Source organism: Corvus kubaryi, unplaced genomic scaffold (genome assembly GCF_017639235.1).
Source record: "Corvus kubaryi isolate FWS band 111438036 unplaced genomic scaffold, C.kubaryi_AGA036_p1.0 split1-131, whole genome shotgun sequence".
Taxonomy (NCBI): Eukaryota; Metazoa; Chordata; class Aves; order Passeriformes; family Corvidae; genus Corvus; species Corvus kubaryi.
Window position 1 is genome coordinate 8,507,315 of NW_024582073.1, and position 23,979 is coordinate 8,531,293.

The 23,979-nt window shown below is 40.1% G+C and overlaps 1 long non-coding RNA gene across 1 annotated transcript; it reads left to right on the forward strand.

Moving 5' to 3' along the window:
- The first annotated feature begins 192 nt into the window (after positions 1-192).
- LOC121676682 lies at positions 193-8,992 on the forward strand. Its single transcript, XR_006020532.1, has 3 exons — positions 193-933; positions 5,519-5,609; positions 8,077-8,992. It is a non-coding gene; the product is annotated as an uncharacterized LOC121676682 (long non-coding RNA).
- The last annotated feature ends 14,987 nt before the right edge of the window (positions 8,993-23,979 follow it).

Genomic DNA, 23,979 nt, shown 5'->3' on the forward strand with positions numbered 1-23,979 from the left:
ACCGCCGGCCGCCGTGGCCGCGGGGCACCGGGGCCGCAGTACCGCAGTACCGGAGTACCGCCGGCCGCCGCGGCCGCGGGGCACCGGGGCGGCAGCGGGGCCGCAGCGGGGCCGCAGCAGCGCCACGGGCCGCAGAGCTGGGCCTGGCAGTCGGGCTCCATCCCCAGGGGTCAGGCCGAGCCCCTCCCGCCCCGCGGCATCTACCGGGAGGCACAGGACGCCGTGGCAACGGCACGCACGGCGGTTGTGGCGGAGAAGTGCTTCCAGGGGTTTCCCTGAAAGGACCTCTAAGAAAATCCCTTCGCAGGAGCGAGAGCTGCTCCCACGCTCCTTTTGTAGCTTGGTTTGGTTTTTTAAAAAAGAACCTTTTGTTAAAAAAAAAAAAAAAATCCAAACAGCATTAATTCTCGCAAACTCCATGAGCACGTTTACAGCCAAGTGTTACCGACACTCGCATGTTCCTAACAGCATCGAAACGCCACCAGTGACAGGACTGGAAATCCCCCAAGTACAGGATTAGCCCCAGATAAAGTACTGAGTTTTCACTCGCACTTGAAATTAGCAGCGTGATCTTGTAATGCTTTAGCTGTCTCAGCCTCTGCTTTTATTGAGAGTTTGAAAACATAATTGGAACATGCTTTAAAGTTATTTCCAGATTTTTTGGTTTTAAAAAAGGGGGAAAAAGGGGGAAGAAAGCATTTATTGAAAATATACCAATAATCAATACATCAGCCATAACTTTTGTCAAAAACCAGATATCTGCTTTATCCCTATGAAGTTTGTTCGTGTTACATCAATGATGTCATGGACAACCTTTAAATTATCCTGAATAAGGGAAAAACCCCTGTGATTCAGTTAAAATCTGTGATGACTTTTGGACTATCATTTTCCAAGAAGATCCTGCCTGGCACCTCACAAAAGCATCTGTCACAGGTATGAGTGCCGCTACACAGGGAAGGTAGAAGTACAGACTCTTCTGCAGCAGGGCTGCACAAAAGCTAAGTAACCAAGGCTTTGGTATAGGCTGGCTGCACATTTAGTCAAGCTCAGTACAAACCTTAGTACAGCCGTGTTTCTACAGATTGTTACAGAGCTTTTGGGAACAGACAGCATTGAAGCACATAAGCCAGTGCTTGTTATTCCTGCCAAAAACTTGGGTGTTAGCCAGATCCCTTTCTGATATCAATCTTACCAGATATCTAAGCAAACCAAGATGTGACTCTATGCAATCACGTGTATCAGGACTAGAAAATTTGGAGAGTTAAAAACAATGCTTAGTTTGCAGATGTTACAAAGACACTCCTCTGGTATGGACCTGCTACATCCTCCAGCACAGCTGGTGCAATTTTTACAGCAGCAGCACTTAGTTACAAAGCAAGCCAAATAGTCTGGGTAAACTTTGCACATAGCAGTTCAAACAAATCTTGAATCCTTCCTGAGGAAGGGGTAAAATACGTGTTTAGTAGGTTGTGTGGATCAATAGGGCGCTATGCTAGCCACCATATGGATGGAAAGGAGTTTTTTGTGCTGTTTCTTTCATTTCGTCCTAATAGATATGGCAGCTCTTTTTAAAAGACACAACTGGAAGTTGCTGCCCAGTGTCAATTTTATTTCTGTGTATTTATCTTTCACGTTCATTTTGAAGCAGTTTATTTTGCTAAAAGTTCTGCTAAGAATTTTCAGTACCTGGATCTATTTGTCTTTTGAAAGAAATAAATGTATATTAGCACCACTATCTCATTTCTGTTTTGTCTGTGGCATTTTGAGCTACTGTCCCCTCATAAAAAGCCCCCTTAAAATGCCTTCATATTTTAAGTTTGACTTTTTAGCCTAGATGCTTTTAACTTATTCATGGACAGAGAAAAAAGGAAGTAGTTCTATTCCACCTGGGCCCGTTCTTCCCAGAGCTTAGCATGCTCTGTAAGCTGAACAATCTCATTAGGGTTAATTTGATGCAAGCTGAAGTGGCTCACTGGCTTGCAGGCTCAGCACCCTAGGTAGTGCATGAATGAATTGCTGACAAACTTAGAGTAGAACATTGAGAATGAGAATAAAAGATTAAATCTCATTTCCTTCCAGCACAACTTGAAATACTTGAGTGTGTTAGGCTAAATAATGTGGAATTTGGTAAATTGTTTCATTGAAGGTGAGCAATAGAAAACCATTAGGCTGTTTTATGTAAGCTAGTGGTTTAGACTATATCTAGTACTACTCAAGGACTAGATATGGTAAAACTTGAACTTGGTGGCTTGAAGATGACACAGTGCATTGAGTTGATACTTTTATGGGAATGAGATCTTGCTCCTAAGTGACAGCTTTCATCTCAGAGTCCACCTGCCTATATTTGAAGCCAGGAATCTTTTTTTCCTACGTACATAATTTATCTGGCTTTTTTCTGACCACTCACTCTGTATTATAAGGTCTTTCTGACCTCATTTCTAATGCCTTCCCTCATCCTTGCTACTCTGAATACTTTTATGGATTGGCAAGCTATCACATCTCATTGCTCCTCTCCCTTTCCAGATTGTTGCTGAACAAAAAAATGTCAGCGTATAAATTACTAAAGAACTCCACTGATGACTTCCCTTCACACCTTCCCTTACTATCTTTTCACCAATTATTCATTTATACAAGGACATTCTTTTTCACCCTTCTTATTTTGAAATTACAATCCACATATAATAAATTATGCAGAGGCAAAAAGATCAAAATCTGCCAAACTGGTCATGCCCACAAACTTCTACCTGCTGATATTGTCCATGCTGATTTCTGAAACTCTGTATTTCTCAAAAAAGTCAAGGAACATGAAATATTTGATTTTTCTAATAAAGTGGCAGGTGCTAACATGGTCTAGCAAAGCGTAGGAGATCGCTTCATAGGAGTTTCAAATCATCCACGTCTTTTACAATGTAGAAGTTTTGATTACTCATTGAATCCTCAGGAACTTGGGTTTACTGGCTTGTGAAGTTTTTCATAATGAAAGACTAGTAAATAATTTACTTAAAGCAAGTAAGAAGTCATTAACAATATATACCAGGATGCCATGGGTGACAGGCATGTCTCTATTTAGAACCACACTATTATTGGTGGCCATGGAACATGGCCCTGTGTGGTGTTTTGATAGCTCTTGTGTCTGTGTCTGTTTTGATAGCTCTTTCAGACTAGATTAAATATGTGAGAAAGGTTGCCATTTTTATTTGACACAACACAGGTTGCAAAATTAATGCGTAAACAGACCTATTATATAATAACTGGGAGTTGGTAAGTGAACAAAGACTTCACCACTTTTGTCCCTTTTAATCACTTTGTGAGTAACTGTGATTTAAGTGAAACTGAAAATAATTTTGTTGCAGAAATGTTAAGAAATTTAATTGTTTAAAACGGTACCACGTGTTAAACTTAAAACCCTTAAGGATCTATAGTGGGGAAAAACATATGAGATGTTACCTTAAATTCCTTTTTTCTTTTACATCTTTCCTTCTTGTTGAAGTGTTACATTTAGTGTAAATTTCTGAAATGCTCATCAGTATCTTGGTTATGGTCAGCTTTCCTGCCTCAGAAGTGGAAGGTTTAAGTTCTAGAGCACAGTGTCTTTCATTAGAGTTAGAAATTAATCTGAATTCAGTATAATGACTTCAACCTTAAATCTTCAGCCATTCGAGCATACACAAACAGCTGCCTGGACTCTCATGTAAGCTGAGATCATAGGACAGACGGAGGAAGTACAGGTGATAAACAAATCTTCCTCCTTTGCATTTCTAGTTGATTTGAATATCCAGTCAAAAATACAAGGGGTTCATTCAAAACCCATTTTTTACATTTAGTTTTTCTAGATTATTTAATTTTATTTTTAAAGGTAATGGCCAAATGAGTCCAAAAGTTGCTAATAGCTACAGAATGATCAATTGTTCTCTGGAAAGGTTGCCCAGATATGTTTTGTGCTCCACAACCGAGATTTTATTTAATCCCATTACACTTGCAAGAAATCTTATATTAGGCTTTATAATAAGGAAAAAACCCAAGTCTGGTTTGATATGGAATGTTATCAATTTACCTCATTCACTCTTCTGACCATTTGTTTTACAGCTGAGAGGACTGTAACTCAGAATAGCACAGAACAACCAACAGGAATTGGCTTGAAACTACCAAATGCCCTGGTAGAAAACAGTAGGATAACTAAAGCATTATTTTAGCAATTGGAAGTGGGGAGGACAAGGGAAAGCTGATGACAAGGAAAGCTCAGGAAGAAATCTGAAGATCAGGCACCAGAATAGTTGCTATTAATAAGATGTAGGAACTTGAAAAGGGAGTGGAGGAATATTAGCTGCTTCAAGGGTAATAGGAGTAAGAGACAGAGGAAACAGAGCCAAAATTTCTAGCCAGAGGCAATCAGAGAAGGAGCAGAGCAAAATACTGGAGTTTTCAGTCACACAGAAGCAAGGTAAAAAATCATTGCAGCTGTAATTAACAGTTTTGTCACTCATGACCTTAGCTTTCCAAGTCTTCAAATATTATTATTATTAATGACATTTTGTAAAAACACAGCAGCCAGGGTATTAATAAAACATTCCTCTTCAGATATACTCTTTCATTAGAGTATAGGTTATGTAAATGTATTTCTGTTGTTTATTTACCAGGAACATGCAAAGCTGAGTTCCTCATTTCTCATGGTTATGACCTCTAGCTAATATAGTAATCATTACGGCTAACATTAAGATTCAAGAATGATTTTCTGTTCGCAAACACTTTTCATAGACAGACAGGCATGTTGGTTTACGTGGACAATTGTCAAAATAATATTGTTTAGAAAATATAGACTTTGACATATTCATACAAAAAAAAACCCCTTTCAGATACTCTTAATAAAAGTATATATTATATTTTATATTTTGTGTTTTATATTTTATATATATATTTATTTAAGATATTATTTCTGGGAGTTAAGAACAGGAGAGCAATTACCAGTACAAATATTTCCCTGTGTAATCTACTGACAGCTCAAATGTAAGGTCATAACATATAAGTCACCTCAGTTGCCAATGTTTATAGTTTACCAAGAAAAATAAAAGTACTGCATACGTTCCATAGAAACCATTTGTGCAAGACAATGTTCGTTTACGCAAATACCAATAAAATTGCAGAGTTGTCTGCCAGGAAGATAGATACAGTACAGAGTAGTAAAGCACAGTCAGATAATTTCACACCAAAAAGCAGCAGCTATGTGGTTTGGCAAGATGTAAGACATTCTTTCACCTTTCAGGGACAACACATTCTGGTTTTAGTGACATGGAACAGCTCCTTTAATTTTCATCTTGTACATAGGTAAGCATGCCTTTACAGAATGGAAAGCCCTGAAGCTATACATGCATAATGATTCAAGCCTCAAAAGATTTGTTCACATCCCTACAGTTACAAAATTAAGTTATAACCGCCTCGTTAGTACATATTTTGTGGAACATGTCTAAAGTGGTTCTCAACACTTCTGCTGTCTGTTTTCTTCTTTTCTTCTATAACTTAGGTTCAGAGACAATCTGAATGTCTAGGACAACTTGAGCAGATGTGAAGAAATGAGACCCTCTCGCGGGTTCTTCTCCAGCACCCCTGCACAGGTAACACTAGACACCAAGACAGATGGGGTGATAGGCTCCTGGAGCGCCATCAGCCTTTCCTCTCACAGCTTGCATCCGCTGAGCTAAATTTAAACATTCCTACTGAGTTTAGTGATACAGCATCAGGCTTTCTTGCCCCATGCCTCTGCCCAGGTAATATCCACCTGTCAGTTTTGAGATCCTTAGTTCATTGTATCCATTGTTCCAAATTAATTTCATTCCATTCACAAGGAAATAGTAAGTATCCAGTTGTGTGGGAGGACTGGTGGTGTAGGGTTGTACATGTTCCCTTCCCTACTCTGACGTTTCACACTGTTGTTGATACCCCTCTTACTATGATGGCAGTTTCAGTTATAGAGACCACAAATCTGTGCCTGCTAGTTCTCCCCAAAATCCGAATTCACTTCTGCCCATGTCTCTCCCCCCAGTCTTGTCTCTGCTCTCTAAGTCACGTGTCAAGGCCAAGGTAAACTCTAAGTGAGGCATTAAGGTGTCTGTGGTCTAAACCAAGTGAAGACACATGCTGCTAATGCCCACAAGCACCCACTTTACAGTGTTTAATTTTTTTGTTAGCATAATCAGTGATACGCCCAAGAATCTTCTTGAGCTTGGTTAATTTTTTCTCCATTTTCTGAAGGGGAATTCCGGATTTCGAATTCCTTCCATCTACAAATAAGGCTCCATCCCCTTTCTTACAAACCTGAGAGTATCTGTCTGCCGCATCAAACAGCTCTTACAGCTCTGCCTGTTTATACCGGGTACCCTGTAAGAACAGGGGTGATTTAGCAGATAAGCCTTGCATTCCAGTAGTCCCTGTGACTCACTATCGTCTAACAGCACACTTTTCAGCCCAGACAATTTTCATGTGTCTCTTAAAAGTTCGTAATATGTGTTAAGCAGTGTTATAAATAAAAACTGCAAAGCTTAAAAGGACGGAGAGCGATACTCTAGGCACATGTTGTTATTATTATTGTTGTTACTGTTGTTGTTATTGTTGTTATTGCAGTCCAGTAGATTTTACAGAATCAGGCAGAAAAATAGCATCTTTGTGAGGATTTTCGTACTTTCTCTCCCTGCTGGAAACTAAGTAACATAGTAACCAAGAGTTAAGTCTCAATTGACTGTCAACATGCTGACTTTGCAACTTAAGATAAACATGTGTGTTTACAGACACCTTTCTGATTAAGAGCATTCATCACAGTGCCTGTATGCAATTTTCTCTGCTGATGAAGCTGATTTCTGTTTCAGAAATCTTTGGCACTGCTCTGCAGAGAAGAATATTGCAGAGAAATCCATGAGTGTAGCTCTCCTTGGAATGCTGCCAACCATTTTAAGTCTCAAAATTAACTTAACTCAGCTCTATTCACAAGATCAGTCAATTCTCTCTCAAATGTATTTTATGTGAAGCAGATTTGTGAAAAGTGCTTTTTAAGCAGGGCAATTTCAATGCAGCTATTGTGGCAGTGCATATGCATCATCAGATCGTTGCCTGCGAATGAGATTGCTTGATCTATTATGCAGCCACAGCCATAAGAAATACACTGTACTCCTATTTATTGCTTTTTACCATTTGCAACTCACTTGATAAGTGTGTTTGCCTGAAATTGTCCATTTTTCCCTTTTGAGTACTTTGTCACAATTTTCCAGCAATAATGACAAAACAGTCTCTTAGTAACATGAATTGACAAGATTTTAGTATGACCATTGTGTTCTCACCAATACCTAGCAAAATGAGAAAATGAAAAGGTGCGTTCTTAGTCCTGGCAAGTCACAGTTGCATTTTCATGTTCTTGAACAAGCAGAAATGAGACAGTCCTCCCAAACAAAGATTAAAAGAATTTAATTCACTGAACAAACAGAGGCAACATAAGAGTATTTATCAAAGCCAGGAGGATAAAGAAGAGAAACAGTGGTTTTGAACCACATTTGTGTTCCAGTATTATGCTGAAGTTTGATGTTGCTCAGGACAAAACCTGAAACTAGAAGCAGGTTGTCATTGTTTGCCTTCTGATACATCTGAGATTAGTGGCTTTTTTTAGACCTTTTGTCTGTAAAACAGGTAACCTGCACACTCCAATGACTTTTAAAGTTGCCTTTATGTTGTGTAATAGAACACTGCTAGGGCTTGGAGCGTGTCCTCTCAGTGCCCATCCTTTCCTCTCTTTGTGTTCCTCACTTTAAGCCTGGTTTCTTTCAGGGAGTGAAGAACAGCCGTGACCTGTTATAAAGTCTGGCAGTTTCCTAGCCTGAATCCTGCAGTGTTTAAGTACTCTAAGAAATGGGGCAGGCTTTAGAAAACACAGCCTTCCAACTGATTTCATGCATCTAATAATAGCCTCTCAAGCGAGGAACTGTGCATGTGCCTCATGCAAGCGGTCACACTGTCAAAGTAGACAGAGACATACAAGTCACAAGCTCAGAAAAACAGTTTACAGGCTGATGATACATTTTTGTTCTTTCCATGCAGGACAAAGACATCAATTCAATATTGGGATGGCCAACATGGAGATAAGAAGACAATTTTCTTCCCCATGGTTTTAGCATAAAAGTATATATGCAGCTCTTACTCTTCTCATTGAGGACTGGCCTGAATATTTCTTGCATGTGATTTTATGGCTTGTTTGCTTTTTTGCATTACTCAGTGGATGTTGGTGATAAGGTTGCCTTTCTGAGTGGTTAATTAATATTAATAGCCAGAGATGCTGAAAGCTGTTGTCCACTGGTGTGATCATATTAGCTTTCCAAGCAAAACTTTCCTGAACAGAAAGAGCAGTGTGCTTGTCTGTCCTAGATCAAAACAGCCATCAGGCTTCCATTTAAAATTTCACTGATTCCGCATCTGTATGCTAGTCTGGTTCAAGCCAAAGAACACTGTGTACATTAGCATTTCACAACTTAGTAATTGTTCTCAAACATTATGAGTTTCCGTAGAGACTGTTGGAATTAGATGTATTGCTTTTCATAGGAGAAAAACCAGTTCTATTCAAAATACTGTAAGGAAACTAACAGAAAAATGCTAAAAAAAAGGAGAGAAAATAAAAGATTGAGAGTATATTTCCATTTATCATCATGTTCTTTTTCCAAAGCTTTACATATATTAAATTATTTGTGAAGCACTCTTTCAGTTATGCTGGCAAAGGATATCATAACATTAACTTGCAAAATGACATGGAAGGTTGTTGCTCTTCTGTTCTTTCACTTGTTAAAACCTTCTATGTTATTGTTAATCATCATAGAAGCACTGCAGGGCCCTGAGTTTTCATCTTTTTATATAGGTGAATGAAACACTGATTGTTCGATATATGGCAATTTGAAGATTTTGTTCTTCCTGACGGCAGTTTATATGGGCTTCTGAATTTCCCTTGATGTGTAGAACTATCAGTGAGAGGAAAATAAAGGGATTCAAGTCTAAGCAACTTTTTTCCTTTCTGAAACAAGAGCTCCAATAGGCTTATATTTAAGTTATGGAAAGAGTCCTCAATTATTTAATCTTTCTTTTCTAATTTATTAAATCCCTGTCTTGTTCATTCAAATCAACCCCACTTGGATTCAGCAGTGTATTATTGATCATAGCAAGCCCTGGGCAGGCAAAATACCACATTAGCTCACCCAGCTTGAATTTAAAATGTCTTTGTTACATGGAATTGCATATTTTCTTAATTTATGTGTTCAGGTGATTGGCAGTTAAAAAAACTAATAAGTGTTTCTAGAACAAATGAAGAGTATTTTACTTTTGCCTGAGGATATTCACCCAGCAGATTCATACCACTTAACTAGTGCAAAATTTTACTTTAGATGTACCAGTGAAAATGAGAAACAATTAATAATGGTAATTTCAGTGATATTCCGATAAGGAACCTGAACACTGTCTTCTAAATAGGCATTGGGTTACTTCTAAAAAGTCCTCCAGATTTAATCTCTCAAGTTTGTGTTGCAAGTTCACAGCATAAAGTCCAATGATCCATTCAGAGCTTAGAGCAAAAAATCTCGTACTGTTTTTACAGATTTCAGTTCTGACACTTGGCTGCTTTGGCTTAGCAGTAACCCCTGATGATGTGAAAGCTCCCAGAATGTATGGAAAGGATATCTGTGGGGTAGGGGGCTACTCTCCTCATATGAAAGCTTTCTAGTAGTGATTTGTGTTATAATTTCAGCCAAGAGAACAGTTAATAGTAGTTAAAATCTGATCTGATGCTGGTGCTGAATTTCCTATGCTTCTGCTACTTCCTGGCAGTGTTCAGACTCTTCCAGTTTAACTTGCAGAACTCAGACCACAACTGCATCCTGATATCTGCATAGAAGTAAACTGAAGTAAATTGAAACATACTGCCATCTATTTCTTCATGAGAAGAATTCCAGAGGAAAAACAATATTCCCAAACTGAACTTTGCCAGAATATTTTTTAAATTGAACATTATTATAAGATTCTGTAACATTACACTGAATTTACCATCAAAACATGTATATAAATTCAATAGAAGACATTGTCAATTTGGCACTGTTTCGTCAGACTTCTTAGTTATCTGATTGCATTAATTCTACATATCCAAATTCTCCTTGTTCTGGTGTTATATCTCTCCCCACTGGAATCCAGGCCCTGGAGTCAAATAAGAAAATATCCCCTACTCTTTGAACATGTTGGATCAAAGGAATGAATGACATCTCTGATCTTGGAGAACAGAAGAGCACACACTTTGGTAAGATCTTGCTCATTGTTAAGAAATCATGACTGGAGACACAGCACATGATTAAAAGAGTTAGAGCCAACCCACGAAGTCCAGAGCTCAAACTTCATCTGTAACTGAATTAATGTGGTTTCTGGTGCTAGTGTTCATTCAGTCCCACATTGAAAATTGCAGGTCCAACTTTTCTGTGTTTGGAACATAATGTTTAAATATGGTGAAAGTGATTAAGCATTTCTCTAGCTAAGCTTAATTTAATCAGAGCCTTTCTGAGCCCCTCATAGCAATCTGGGGTTTTTTGCTGGTTCCTGATCCACTGGCATCTCTTCAATTGCTGTGAAAAAATATCACCCTCAATCGAATGAAAGAGCATCATTAGCAGGTTCGGCAAACTCCTCAGGCATTAAGGAGATGCTGTGGAGTCAGGTGCTCTCTGTTAATTGGTTCATTCAGACTGCTGGGGAAAAGTGACCATCTGCAGCGTAGTGCATCCCAAAAATGCACCCAGTAAATCAGCCCGCAAGCGCTCGGGCACGCTGGAGCTGTCAGGAACTTGGGTGCAGACAGGGAGCCGTACCCCTGTAGGAGATGCCCGCCGTGCCCTCGGCAGCGCCCGTGGGCCGCAGCCGCCGGTGCCCGGCTCGGCATTGCCACCTCCCGGCCCAACCCCGGCACTCCCCCCAGGCATTCTGCTGGGTTCCTCTCCCTTCCCGAACAGCCCCAGGCGCTTCGAGCCTCCTCGCCGTGCTTCTGGGCGGGTTTTGCCGTACCCTGGCCCTATAGGGAAGCCTGGTGAGCAGGGAAAGATGGGGCATGATGGCACTGGGAATCCCTGCGTGTAACCCCCCGTGTGACAGTATAAAGGTGCTTTCATGTATGTGATGTTTGTGGATTCACATAGGACACTGCAGGTCTTCACTGTATTCTCAAGTGCTAAGCTAGGCTGAGAATGCATTGCTGCACCAGAGGTGTCCTTACCCATCCACTTCATTGACTCTACGTGTTGATGGCTGACTTTTGAACAAAGTTCAGTATTTCTTAACTAGCACCCAGAACAAATGGGAAATGGCCTACCGCCTCATTTTCCTTGCCCATGCTTCTCCATTTATCTCACTCTTCTGTATAACCAATGGTTGGTATGGACATATGATTTGTCCATCACAAAAGTAAACCTAAGCCTTGAACCTTTGTTCATTTGATAAATGGGTTAGAGCTAATAATGCCTTTACACCACACCTCTTGTCCTAGGATTTCTTATCACCTCTGTGTCAGATATCGCTGGTGTAATGTCACCTGAACACTCCATGGCCATATCAGTGCAAAGTCTGATGACTTAACTTAAGCTGCTGTGCAAGGCAGTTCAAGTGAAGATGGAAGGTATTGCATAGATGATAGAAAATGCCCATATATTTTCTTCCACCAGCAGAGCTGAGAGGGACAGACATTCAGAGGGGAGCATACAGCTGGGAGCCATGTGCATTGTCAGTCCTGGTATTTTTTTCAGTAAATACTTTGTGTATGACTTCTGTCATGCCTTTCACTGGGGGCTTTTAATGAAAGTGTACTTAGAGCTTGGTCTTATTTAGAGTCATTCCACTTAAATATTTCTCAGCTTGCTGTGTATGAAACATTTTAACATCAAATTTGGAAAATGCACCCTCCCCCTGCAGTTTTACAGGTGCACTTTCTATTTAAATCTCATTAATACGTGGAAACATTAAAGTGCTGAGTGGTTAATAAATACAACAAAACCAGCAGAAAAAATTATATAGTTAGCATTATATATCTTTTCTTCTGTGCCTCTGGTGGGATGAATATGCCCAGCTATACAGCAGTCAAGGAGCCATTTTAATTAGAATTTAAATTAGATTTTGTAGACCTGTGAAAAAGAAGGAGGCAAAAATAGGCTGAAAGATACTACCAACTGCAGAGAAACTCATCATGCACCAGCAGTGTCCTGGTAAAGAAAATAATGCTCTCTAGCATGATGACACTGGAGAATGAAAGTGTTGCAAGCTCTATCAAAGAAAGAGTGCTTATGTGAGGACTTCGGACTAGCAGGCATGAAGAGGGTTTCTACATATTTGAACATCTCAGGAAGACATGTAAGACAGGAAAACCTGAGCTATCAGCAGCGTTTTAGATTTCCTGCATCAGTAGCTTTATCTGTCTTTTTCCAAACAAAAAAAAAATTAATTTGAAGAAAATTTTGTAATATCCTATGTCAAAGCTAAGGCTAGTTTTTGGATACTTTTTTCCTCTGGGCAAATAGTGCATGCCAGTCTTTGGGACTGGCAGCTCAGCACTTTCACCACCATTCCATTAAAATGAATTGAAATGTTAAAATAAAAGGTCCATGGGTCTGCCGTTTCTCAAATAGAGCAGAAATCATGGTGTTAACTGAGAGGAAAACTTCTCAGATCCTGTTTTTTCCTAGATGCAGGTCATGAACTGAAACTTAACAAGATTCAAAGTGCTGACTGGGTAAAAGCACATTTGCGGTCCCACGGATCACGATAACATTTACTGCACAGTCAATAGCTGTAATATGGATGCTGACTTTTGAGATGTTTTTTTCAATTAGTAATCAGAGTGCTGTGAAACTAAGTGTCTGGACTGGTACTGACAGTGTGTATATCACTGTAATTATCAGTGCATTTTGCCCTGTTTTTTTCTTGCCATCAGAGAGTATCTAACATGCATGCAAGCCAGAAGGCAACAGTTTTCCTTCCATAAGGACTAGTGGTATATAACTGCACTATTTTATGGCTGCAGATATTTTCAGGCTTCTCCCTTTACTAAATGACGAAATCGCTCAGCTCGGGAAAATGACTGGTCTTGGCAATTGCTCCCAGCACAGAGAGCGAGGAACCGCTCTCTCCTTTTCTTCCCTGCAACTCTGCTGCTCGTCCAGCAAGAGGAGCTGCAGGAACAAGCAGCCAATTTCTCTCAAACTTACACTAAAGAAAAATACCTGGCATCATTTGACAGGAGAGTTCCTCTTTGTCTACGCTACTGTACAACAGGTCAAATACAAGATATTTTTGAGAGACTCATTTATTATCAACTGATTTATTTTTCATTTTGCAGGGAGTAAAAGGTCTATCAAGTAATTAAGACAGGGTTTTCCAAGCCCCGGTGTTGAATACTCATTTATAGCAGATCTTTTGAGTTTCATCTGTCAGTCATTAGCAACTGAGTACATGACAGCTGTGCAAATCCAGGTAGAAGAGACATAAATATGGTTGAAAGGGACAGTATAGGTTGGTTTAGCTTTTTATTACTTAGTGCAGTATTTTTAAACAAACAGAATAGTGCAACTAAGCAAAGGAAATAGAAATGGCAGCCTAAATAAATTGACATGATAGTAGCATGATAATAGATATGTAACTATGGAGAAGAGGAAGTTCAGCTATCTATTCAGCATGTAATTTTTCCTGTACCTTACTTGTATATTGGTCTGTTTCATTACTAAAATGTATTCATCCTGCTGGTGTATCTTTGTCTATATCCTTGCTCTTTTTCATGGAAGTTTTTTTCTAATCATTCATTTGTCTTACCTTAGGACTCTGCCAAGACCAAATCCTGTGACACATTCTCTGCATGCATTTGATTTCATTCCTACACTTGTGCCAACAAACACTTTTGTACTTCGGGGTTGTAGGATTGCAAGTAGACCCAGGAAACAATGGCAGCAAATAGACAACTTACATGCTTTAAGTTAAGCAAGTGCGAAGCTCTCTGTAGGATTTTGGCCTTATTTATACCAGGTTTATCCAATGACTTCCATCCGGTTGGGTTTTGTTGCCTAGTTTGGTCATTATCTTTGGTCCTCATGTCTCTTTCTCAAACTGTGCAGTGTCATGGTGATCTTTTTTCCCTCTCTCATTAGGCACATGTTAGACCAATACATATTACTTTTCATTTACCAAGTTGGGCACTGTAACAAACTGGAAAATAACTGGCCAGATCCTAAAAACAGTTGATGTTTGTGCGCAAGGAATTAATATAAAGTTGTTTGGCACCCCAATAACTGGATACTTACACTGTGCTTTTTGCCTTGCTCCCTTTTATAAATGCTCAGTGTGCAGCTCTGGTAGAGCTTGGCATTCTGGCACAGGCTGTAACACTGCAACTTCCTTAATTAGGTGTGCATTTAAACTGTGGGACAGAAGCAGCCTCCAGGCCAGGTAGAAAACACCCAAATCAATACTTTATCAAAGTTTGGGTTTAGATATGAGTCCAGAACTTCACTGCCTCTGAAGCAGTCTTTTTGGGTGGTTTTCTCAATGCTTCCTCAGAGCTCCAGAGCCATGCTTATGAGAATTGGCATGCCAGTTTGAAGAATATATAACCTTTCAGTCATATTCTTCACATGCTCTTCTGCCTGCTGGTTATATCAGCCTGACAAGCTCTTAAATCCAGATAAAAACGTAGCAGAATCTTACTGAGGTGAAGTTTGTCTTATCTGCCTATTTCATCACATGGTCAAAGGATGCATTAGCAACCACTTCACCTTATGTTGGTCCTGCCACACACAGAGTTGTTAGTTAGGAATTGCTTCAGTCAGCTTGAGACAGACAAATCCCCTTTTCAAAGAATGGGTGAGACAAACCCAGAGCTTGTTCTGGAAGCTTTCCATACCAGACTAGGCGATAATGTCAGATCCTCTCCTTCCTTTAATCAAGAGGGTGAACTTTTAGCATGTGTCACTGTGAACATGTTTATTTGTTTAGTTACTCGATGAGGTGGAAACAGGACATGGTCACAAGGGATAACCACAGAGCAGCCAGGCTGGGAGTGGTCCTTACTGATCTGTGCAAGTCTTGAACTGAGAAGGAAGAAAATAGGAGGCTGGCTGCCTGTGCCTCAAAAGGCAGAATCACCACGGGTTTGGGAGACAAGATGATGAAAGGAGGCTGCAGCTGCATATATGCCACTCTGGAGGGGTTTTAGGAATTTCCCCATGTCTGCCTGCCCAAGATCCTGATGACTGTAAAATATTGGGAAACTATTGTGGATGTTTGTGTTTAAGTAGGAAACTGAAGATCCAGTGGGTTTGGCATCTTTTCTTCCTGACTTATGATACCTTTCAGGCAAGAATCTTAAGCTGGTAACAGGTGGATCTTGAGGTCTAAATATGGGGTTGTTGCATCCTGATAACTGCATGCACACACATACAATCTGGGCATTGAAATGCTGGCATTTGAAAATATTAAAGGAAAAAAAAGTGGACCTCCATTTGATACTGTTGTGAAGGAATTGCGCTGCTTCTGAAGATCACCTTGTATCTGCACTTTTTTTAAAGTCAGGGCAACTAGTTTTTTTCCAGTTTCTCTGCCGGAGCTAATGTGCCTAGGGAAATGCAGGGGCTCTGTCAGTCCTACTTCAAAGTCTAGTTGAGACTCAGGGATGGATGTGCACCATTATCTTCCTCACACTCATTTTTCTGGAGGCCCTTCCTTTGTTTACTGTCTCCTGAAACAAAACTTACCTGCCACCCTGTTCAGACTACAAAGAAAGTGATTTTCGTTCCCCTTTCATCACTTGTGTTTTTTGAACTATCACCTTATCTCCAGCCTGAAAGGTGGGATCAGTTGTGTCTTCATTTGAGTGTAGCTCCAGGCTTCCACTTAAAACATTACAGACATGATACTTTTGGGTCTATTAAGAGCAGTAATCCTGCTCCCCAGGGATCCTTTAAAATATGTAGATATAAAAAGTCCAGGATCAGTAATCCTTCACCACTGTAAAATAATTACTTACTAGATTTTTATCAAAAATAAGGATGCTAAATATGCTCTCTGAATATGTCTAGGGCTTGTACAATTTTTTTCATCACCAATGTTCTAGTTATATAGAATAGATGTGAGTGTAAACAAAAAGCATATTTTTTCATGACTTAGAAAAGTATAAGTAGATCTAAATAAGTATAATATGGTGTTTGATTTTGAAAGATAAGAGATTTATTATCAACTACCAAACAAACTCAGAGTTTGGCTTAATTTTAGCTCAATTTCACAAATTAAAGGCAATAAAATGTAAGTTCATGGACTATCATTTTAAATTACCATTGTTGATGAATAACAATATTAAGGAAATAATCCCTGTGTCTTCTTTTGTTAGATACAGTCACCTACGTAAAATTTCTGAAGAGATGTTGCATCAAATGTGTATCTGTTGTTAGGTTCCCTAAGCTTGTAACAAACTGGGTAGAGCTAACAAACCAGACTGTTTGGTTTTGATACAGAGCAAAAGAATGTTGGAAGTATTCTTCTTTGATACAGATTCTTGTAGTGAATGGGTATCACCATCAGAGTGGAGTCTTATTCTGGCATTTCTTGTTAGAAAAGGAAGATTAGTATATTTTAATGGAGTATCTCTAATCATGGTCTATGCAAAGATAGAGTCCCTACTCCTTCTGGTCCACTCCCCCCTGCCCACAAAAATGATAAATTACTGCTGTGTATTTACTACAGTTTTTCATTATCTTCATTTAATATGTGCCCTTTAGCTCCCCGATAGGTAATTAATAATATATTTGGTCTTGGGATTATTTGTATTTGTAACTTTACTCTTGGGGAATCTTAACCAGTTCAAACTGTATCTGACCTCATTTTTCAAGTTTTTCTTAAGAGCAAAGTTATTAATCTTCTGATTTCTCAAGCTGAGTCATGCATTACTGTTCTCAAAGTAACAACCACAAAAAGTCCCTGCTAGCCTTTCTCTTTTTTAAAATTTTGTTTGGGTAGAGACCCTACTAGCTAATCAAGAAAGGTATTTTCATGCTGTGGCCTCTTAGCCTTTTTTTTTGCCCTTGCACTTTTGCTCTGATGTCATGAGCAGTACAATGCTGGCATAATCAGTAGTATAGTCATGTCCTTGGAAACTATTAAAATCACTTATGCATTTCTTAAATCATGACAGACATACATGCATGCACTTATGCACACATTCATGAGGGTAAGGACTTTGCTAGTTTGGTAGGAGTCACTGCAATGATGCTTGTTATTAACTAAAACCTTAAAATGCGCCTAACAGTAATAATCACTACTGGACTTTCAGCTGCATTTTTTTTGTGCATCATTTGTATTGACATGCCTCCTTTTTTGCCACAAAACTAGCAAACCACTCCTTTCTAATGTGAAGAAAAGGCAGAGCATTAATTGTTTGAGTGGAACATGGGGATAACAATTACAGGGATTCCCAGGATGCTTTTAGTGATCCTGAAAGCTAAGCATCAAAGCATTTCCCTTTGTTTCATATTCTCACAAAACAAATCTATAGAGGTACTTGATGAATGTAATTTTTTTCCCCCTTTTCTGCTGCAAGGACTGTTCTGGCTTCCTGCTCTTGTCCCTGTTCTCCATTCTTGTCCCCACGCCTGGTGCATGTCTGTGCCACTGATTGCTTCTGTTAGCAGGTCACATGTGCTGCGTGTTGCCACACAACTCCTTGCCCTTCAGAAAATCCTTTAGCTCCACTTTCTCCTCTGATAGCATGGCAGTGTGCCAGCAGCTCCTCACTTTTCATACTTAAACCACCCAGGTTGTGTAAGAGGCACAATATTGCTTGCCACTGCTTTGGAGAGTTCTTTGTGGTGGCTTTTAGTATAGGAGAGCACAACCTGCATGTGGCAGAAAAGGCAGGAATGAGAGCTGTTTTCCAAAGCAATCATTACTAGTCTGACCAGCTGCACCAGGTCAATGAGTAAATTATCCATTTCTCTCTGTGCCTGTCATGGCAAAAATAGACTGTGTGTATATTTTTGTGTGCTGCTGATCCCAGTAGCATTGCTACTTTCACCCAAATTCATGTAGTTTGGTTTTTTAACCATGCCTTAATTTTGGAGGTCCCCACTAATGGTGGCATTACTGGGAGGCATTTCTATAGAGGTAAATCCTACCCCAAATTCCTCAGAGGCAGAGAGTGCCCAGCTTCCTGATCTCTTCCTTTCCAGCTCAAGAGAAGGTGGTCAGAAATTACTCAGAATTTGTGAAACGGTACACAAGCTATGACCCCCTTCTGCTGAAGAGCAGAGGATTCAGGAAACTCATGTCAGTGGTCAGAGCCACTCAGTGGAAAAAAATTTGCAAGGAAAAAAAAAGGAGAAAGAGAACGATCCCTGTTTATCTCCTCCAGAACTGACCAAGCAGCTGTATATCCTCTTTAGGGGTCATACACAATCAGGATGGCAGGAGCGAGCTCAGCAGTTTCAGAGTTGAAAGTATCTTGTGCAAGCAGAGGCTTTGCTGGTAGATGTAATGTTTGTGCTTCCTTAGGCCTGCTTCAGTGAGTGCATTCCTTCACTGCTTGTAATCTTCAGGTATTGTAGATCTTGCTGTTCTGTTCTGCAGATCTTTATTCCATGACAAAAAAATGAAAGTTGCAGTTTGTGACCTTTTTCTGCTTCTGTGCATGCTGAATTTGAAATTACCGCTAAAGTAGACCCAGGAACATCCATGTTATCTCATCCCAATTAGATAATAAATATATCTGCCGGTTCTTGTGTATACAGTGGAATATTAGAAAACTGAAGTGTTTTCCTGTGTTTACCCATGACTGTTTATATTTGGGTGTGCTTCCCGTGCACGTCACTATGGTCTTGCTTTGAAGTCTTGGACTAAAACTAGTACTGCACTGATTTCCAAAGGCTTTGTGTACATAAAAGAGTTGCTAATGATGCCAAATACCCTAGTAAATGCTGGATTTCACGATGTAGGAGAGATGGGCTGAAACATGTTTCCAGGTTTCCATTCAAATGCATCCTTCAGATGTCTCCTTAGGAAGCAGGGGAAGATTTTAATTTGAAAAACCAAGGCAAGGCTTTTCCATGAGCTTGTACAAGTCAGAGACCAAATGTCTGCGCTTCACATTGGTCTTAGGAGTCTGCAGGTTCTGGTGCTAGTGAAGCTGAAGACCTGCGTTATGTAGCTCTCATCATAGATTTCAACAGATTTCTCTTAATATATGAGCTTCCTTAAATATCCTAGTATCAGACAAAAGAACCATTGTTCAATAATGTCAGAGAATGAGATGGGGATTAGTATTATTCAACCAGTCTACTATATGCCTGGATAAGAATTTTATTTCCAGTAAAGTTTTGAAATTCATTTGCAAGGCAGAATTAACTTAAACAGAGAAAGTTGAACTGTACATTTTCCTACATACTAACTCAACCCTGTGCAGCTCCAGTGCAACAGAAATTTTGAATTTGACCTATTTTTAATTTCACCTCTTCTTTCTTCATAGATATGCTTAGGTACTCATTCCCACAACCACACAGTCCCATCAGTTATGCCTGCAAACCTGAGATTTTCTATGAGGGCTGGAAACTAGCATCAGAAATTTTAAAAAGTGGGATAAAATGCTTATGTTTGCAGTGCTACTGAAAAAAAGACCTGTGGAACCACAGGTTTACAATGGTACCTAGGCAGCTGTGAGACCCTGGTGTGTTTTTTATCTCAAACCTCTTGCTCTGTGGAAAGTGGACAGAGGGTGAGGGTTTATCTCTAACAAGGCGAACATTTGGCTACCTCTTCTGTAGGATCTTTTGACTACTTTATATCATCTCAGGAACACAAATACGGGAATTTGAAGCCAAAACAAGTCTTTCACACAACACCCAGAAATGTTTAAGTGCTTGGTACTTTACAGTTCATCAAAATCTGGCCATTTCTTGCAAATAATTAAGCCAATCTAAGACAAAATTCAGGAATATTCAGTCAGATTTATACTATGACACAATTTCACCACATTGGATCACATATCAGCTCTGTAATCAAGGAAAGGCTGTTTTGCTACTATTTATTGTACTGTTATGCCAGATCAGGAAACCAGAAGTGCTTCCTCCACACATCACTCATTTAGCAAAGCTCCCACTAACTGCATGTGACCAGGAGAGATACCTTGAGGCAAGGAATGACTCTCATGTCTCTATGTGCACTTGATTCTCATCTCTCTGTGTACATTTGGTGTGTTTTCTATACGTTCTGTTTTCTAAAATGGCCTCACCTTCATGTGACCATCTGATGTGGCTCAGCAGGAGAATCCATGCAGCCTTTGTGATGGGCTGTAATGTACAACAGGGGCAATGCTGAGGTTCTGGGTTATTGTGGAGATTCCCCCGGAACTCAGCTTCATTTAACTTCTGGATGGTGTCCCCTTCTCTGCCAGGACATCTCCCCTGGTGGGCAGCAGTGGCTGAACTGCCAAAGCCAAATGACAGCTGCTGCCCAAACTGGAATCAAACCAACAATTTCCAGGAAAAGCGTCCCATTCTGAGCAATCAGATTCCAAAGTTCAGGAAAAATTATCTGTGAGACCTTCACACTAAGGCATATGCCAGTTTTTGGGTTACAAACATGGGTTTCTGCCATTCAAGGCTTCCAAATCCTTCCTTTTTATGGATAACCTAATTTATTACATATGGAGAGGGAAGGCACAGAATTTCTGAACCTGTGTTTCCTGACAGTGGTAGACATGGCATGTATTCTTTTTCCATTAAATTACATTGTTAGCTTTATTTATCTTCTCAACTTTTGTATCAGATGTTGCAGGATTTGTTAAAAGGTCTTTGCTGCTCCTGCTGGATCTGTGAATCCACACTAGAGCTGACTTTGAATAGCTCGCTTGTCTGCATTCACAATCTATCTTTCAACAACCAGCACAAAAGAAAAAATCCAAGTAACACTGCTCGTTAGAACTTTCTCCTGTTGTTCATCAAAAATAAGCACATCATTAGCTTAAAGCCAGCTGAGAGTTTTGAGGAGAGTGGATAGAGTCTGCAAGCCCTGGTTAAAAATAAAATAAATTCTAAAAAAGCTTAAAAAAGGTGTAACTGTAGTTTTAACAGATGTCAGAAGGAATTTAAGAAAGGTGCTCTAGGTCTTGTACACCTCATGTTTTTCTTCCACTGAAGTTTCCCCACATACTTTACAAATGCTTGCTTTAGCTGATGAATTTAGGACTATTATTCAATACAATGATGTTTTTGCAAACACTGGAAGGGAATGTTTTTCTCCAATGAAAAGGGTTCTTTTACATAGCTGTGTTTCCGTTCTTTGATGTGGGTGAAGTAATCTGTACCTAGTCAGTGCTTTGGAGTGTTTAAAAATGTTTTTTTAAAAAAAAAATCTTCTAGATTTCCTATATAATGCTTTTATTCCCTTGCAAGATGCCAAGAACCAAAACAAAAGCCTGTCTATCTATGAAGGGAGGTATCAGGTCAAAGACGGTCTCACTGAGCTTTTGTTCACTGGTTTGGTTTGTCTAAACCCTTTCATGTGAGTCATATTTTTGAATTCTGTTGTTCATGTTTTAAGGGAATGGGTAGCTGGTTGTACTGGGTGTGAGAAATGCCTGCAGATAAAAAAAAACAAGTGATCATTTTAAAGTCTTTTGTAAAGGAACTGCTTTGAGATCTAGCCCAAGCTGACTGCAGTCCTTTGCATTTGGGGCTTGAAGCTCAGTGTGTCCTGTGCTGTTCCTGTGGTGTTTGGGAAGGCACAAAGGCTGGAGTTCCCTCTGTTCCACCCTTGCTCCCAGGGACTAGCACTTAGCAGCAGTAACTAACCATAGAGGCCTTGCACAGAAGCCAAACCCTGTAAGCACAACACCTGTTATGGCAGAGGAGCACAGCCCTCTTGGTTTTGATTGCCATGTCACCCAAATGAGTTATGATACAACTCATTATGAGGAAGAGATAAGGTTATTCCCCTGTAACCTGAAGTCTGAGAGTTGTATTGTTTCTGCACAGAACTGTTAAGTCCAACTTGATAGACTTGCCTTAAATAGCCATGCTGATAGGGATTTTGAACAGTTTTCTGTTGCATACAAAGGGTTTAAATTTGAAGGGTGTTCTCCAGCCTCAGCAATACATTGTCAGAGTTCATATTCCTCTAAAGAGCTCAGATTCAAAGGCAGCTGCTGCTTCTGAGCAGCTCTGCATTGCCATCAAGGTAATACACCAGTGCTGATACCCACTCTCAAAATCACATAGGATCATAGACAGGAAAAGAGAGCTTTTAGCTCTACATCTACCTCTTCCAGTTCTTCCCAAATATCTTTGTCCAGCTCAGAGCAGGAAAACAGGGGGTCTGTCCCACCATTTCATACAGCCACATAATGGACTTCATGGGATGACACCATGGGGGTTCACCTGGGATAACCCCGAGGCCGAAAGGCTGCTGTGTGGCCTGACAGAGGGTTTGAAGGGATATTTACACCCTTAATAACAAAAGAGCTTCCTTGTCCTGGCGTAAGGAAGACAGCATTATCGTCTCAGGAGCTTCTCATCAGCCTCCTCCTCACCCTGGCCAGAGTGGTCTCACATACCATCAGGAGGAGAAAGCCTTAGTGGCCTGTGTCCACACCTAGTCCTCTCAAGTCCCTGTGTAGAGCAACCCAGTGGTGTCCACTGCCTCTCTGGACAGCTTCAAGGAGTGGTGGGTGCTCTTGGGGATGCTCTGGTGACTCACTCCAATCCTCTACAGATCAATTTTTGAGCTTGTAATCTTTACACCCTTTCCCTTTTTTTTCCCACTTGTCTCCTGGAAACAGTTTTTGGTTTGGGTATTTCGTGTTGTTTGGGCGGGGGGGTTTAAGGCCTTTCCCTTCTGGGGAGGGCTTGAAGATTTTGTTGGAGCCAGGAGCAGATTAAATTATATGCTGTCCTGGAGGCAGCCAATGATTATTTGGAGAACTTGGGAGCTTGTCTGTGTCCCAAAAGGTCTAACCTGCCTGGAGATAAGGTACTGGGCTCCTGGGGTTGGCAAGAGACCAGAGTGTGGTAAAAGCTCAATTGCCCAATCAGGCTGAAGGAGTAGGAGCTCTGCTTGCTCTGGTGGAGATGGGAGAAAATGTATTGCTTTTTTGAAACTCAACAGTTCTGTCAGAAATTTTAGATCCCAAGAGAAGTGTGGTTTGTGTTTCCTAGTAATTGTTTGGTGAGCAGTGTGGGAAAGAACATAGGGATTTTCACATAGGCAGCTGTTTTATGGGTTTGCCTGAGCTTGGTAATGGCTGGGATTTGGCCCATGGTTTCAAAACCCCTGGCCAGAACACACAGAAGAAAATCTTCACAGAAGGTTTTTTCCAGAATGACGTTTTCTTCAGATAGCACAAGTGAGATCAGCTCCCAGACATGAAGCTTCCATAAGCAGAAGATAACCAGCCCAGTTGAGAAGTTTGCACAGGAGATGTCAAGTTCAGCTGGAAGAAATTTATATCTGGACATTTTCAGTCTGCTGAAACTCCGGAAGACAATTTCCCATGCAAAGCATTTGAGGCTCTTAACCTCAGACCATACTGATGTTCTTTGGGACATTTGAAACTAGTTGGAATTGGAAAATACACCTGGAGATTGTAGGCAGTCATGTTTGACTGCAATGGAATTTCAGTTCTTGTAGCAGCCACACGTACAAGTGGAGTATAACTTGTACCACTGCTGTGTGCTGGTGTTTGACTGGTGCATGTCTTCTGCCAGACCTCACAGTTAAATGTATGCCTAACTATTTAAAACACTATGACAGTGTTTTTAAATATAAGGTGGTGTTATAACAACTTTACCCAGCAGTTTTCTGCAAATAATAGCCACTTTATTAAAAAAATTCCAGGTCAGCTTACAGCTTAACCCCAGTCATTGACAACCATTTATAATAACAAACCTCTACTTTTCAGGGAATGGG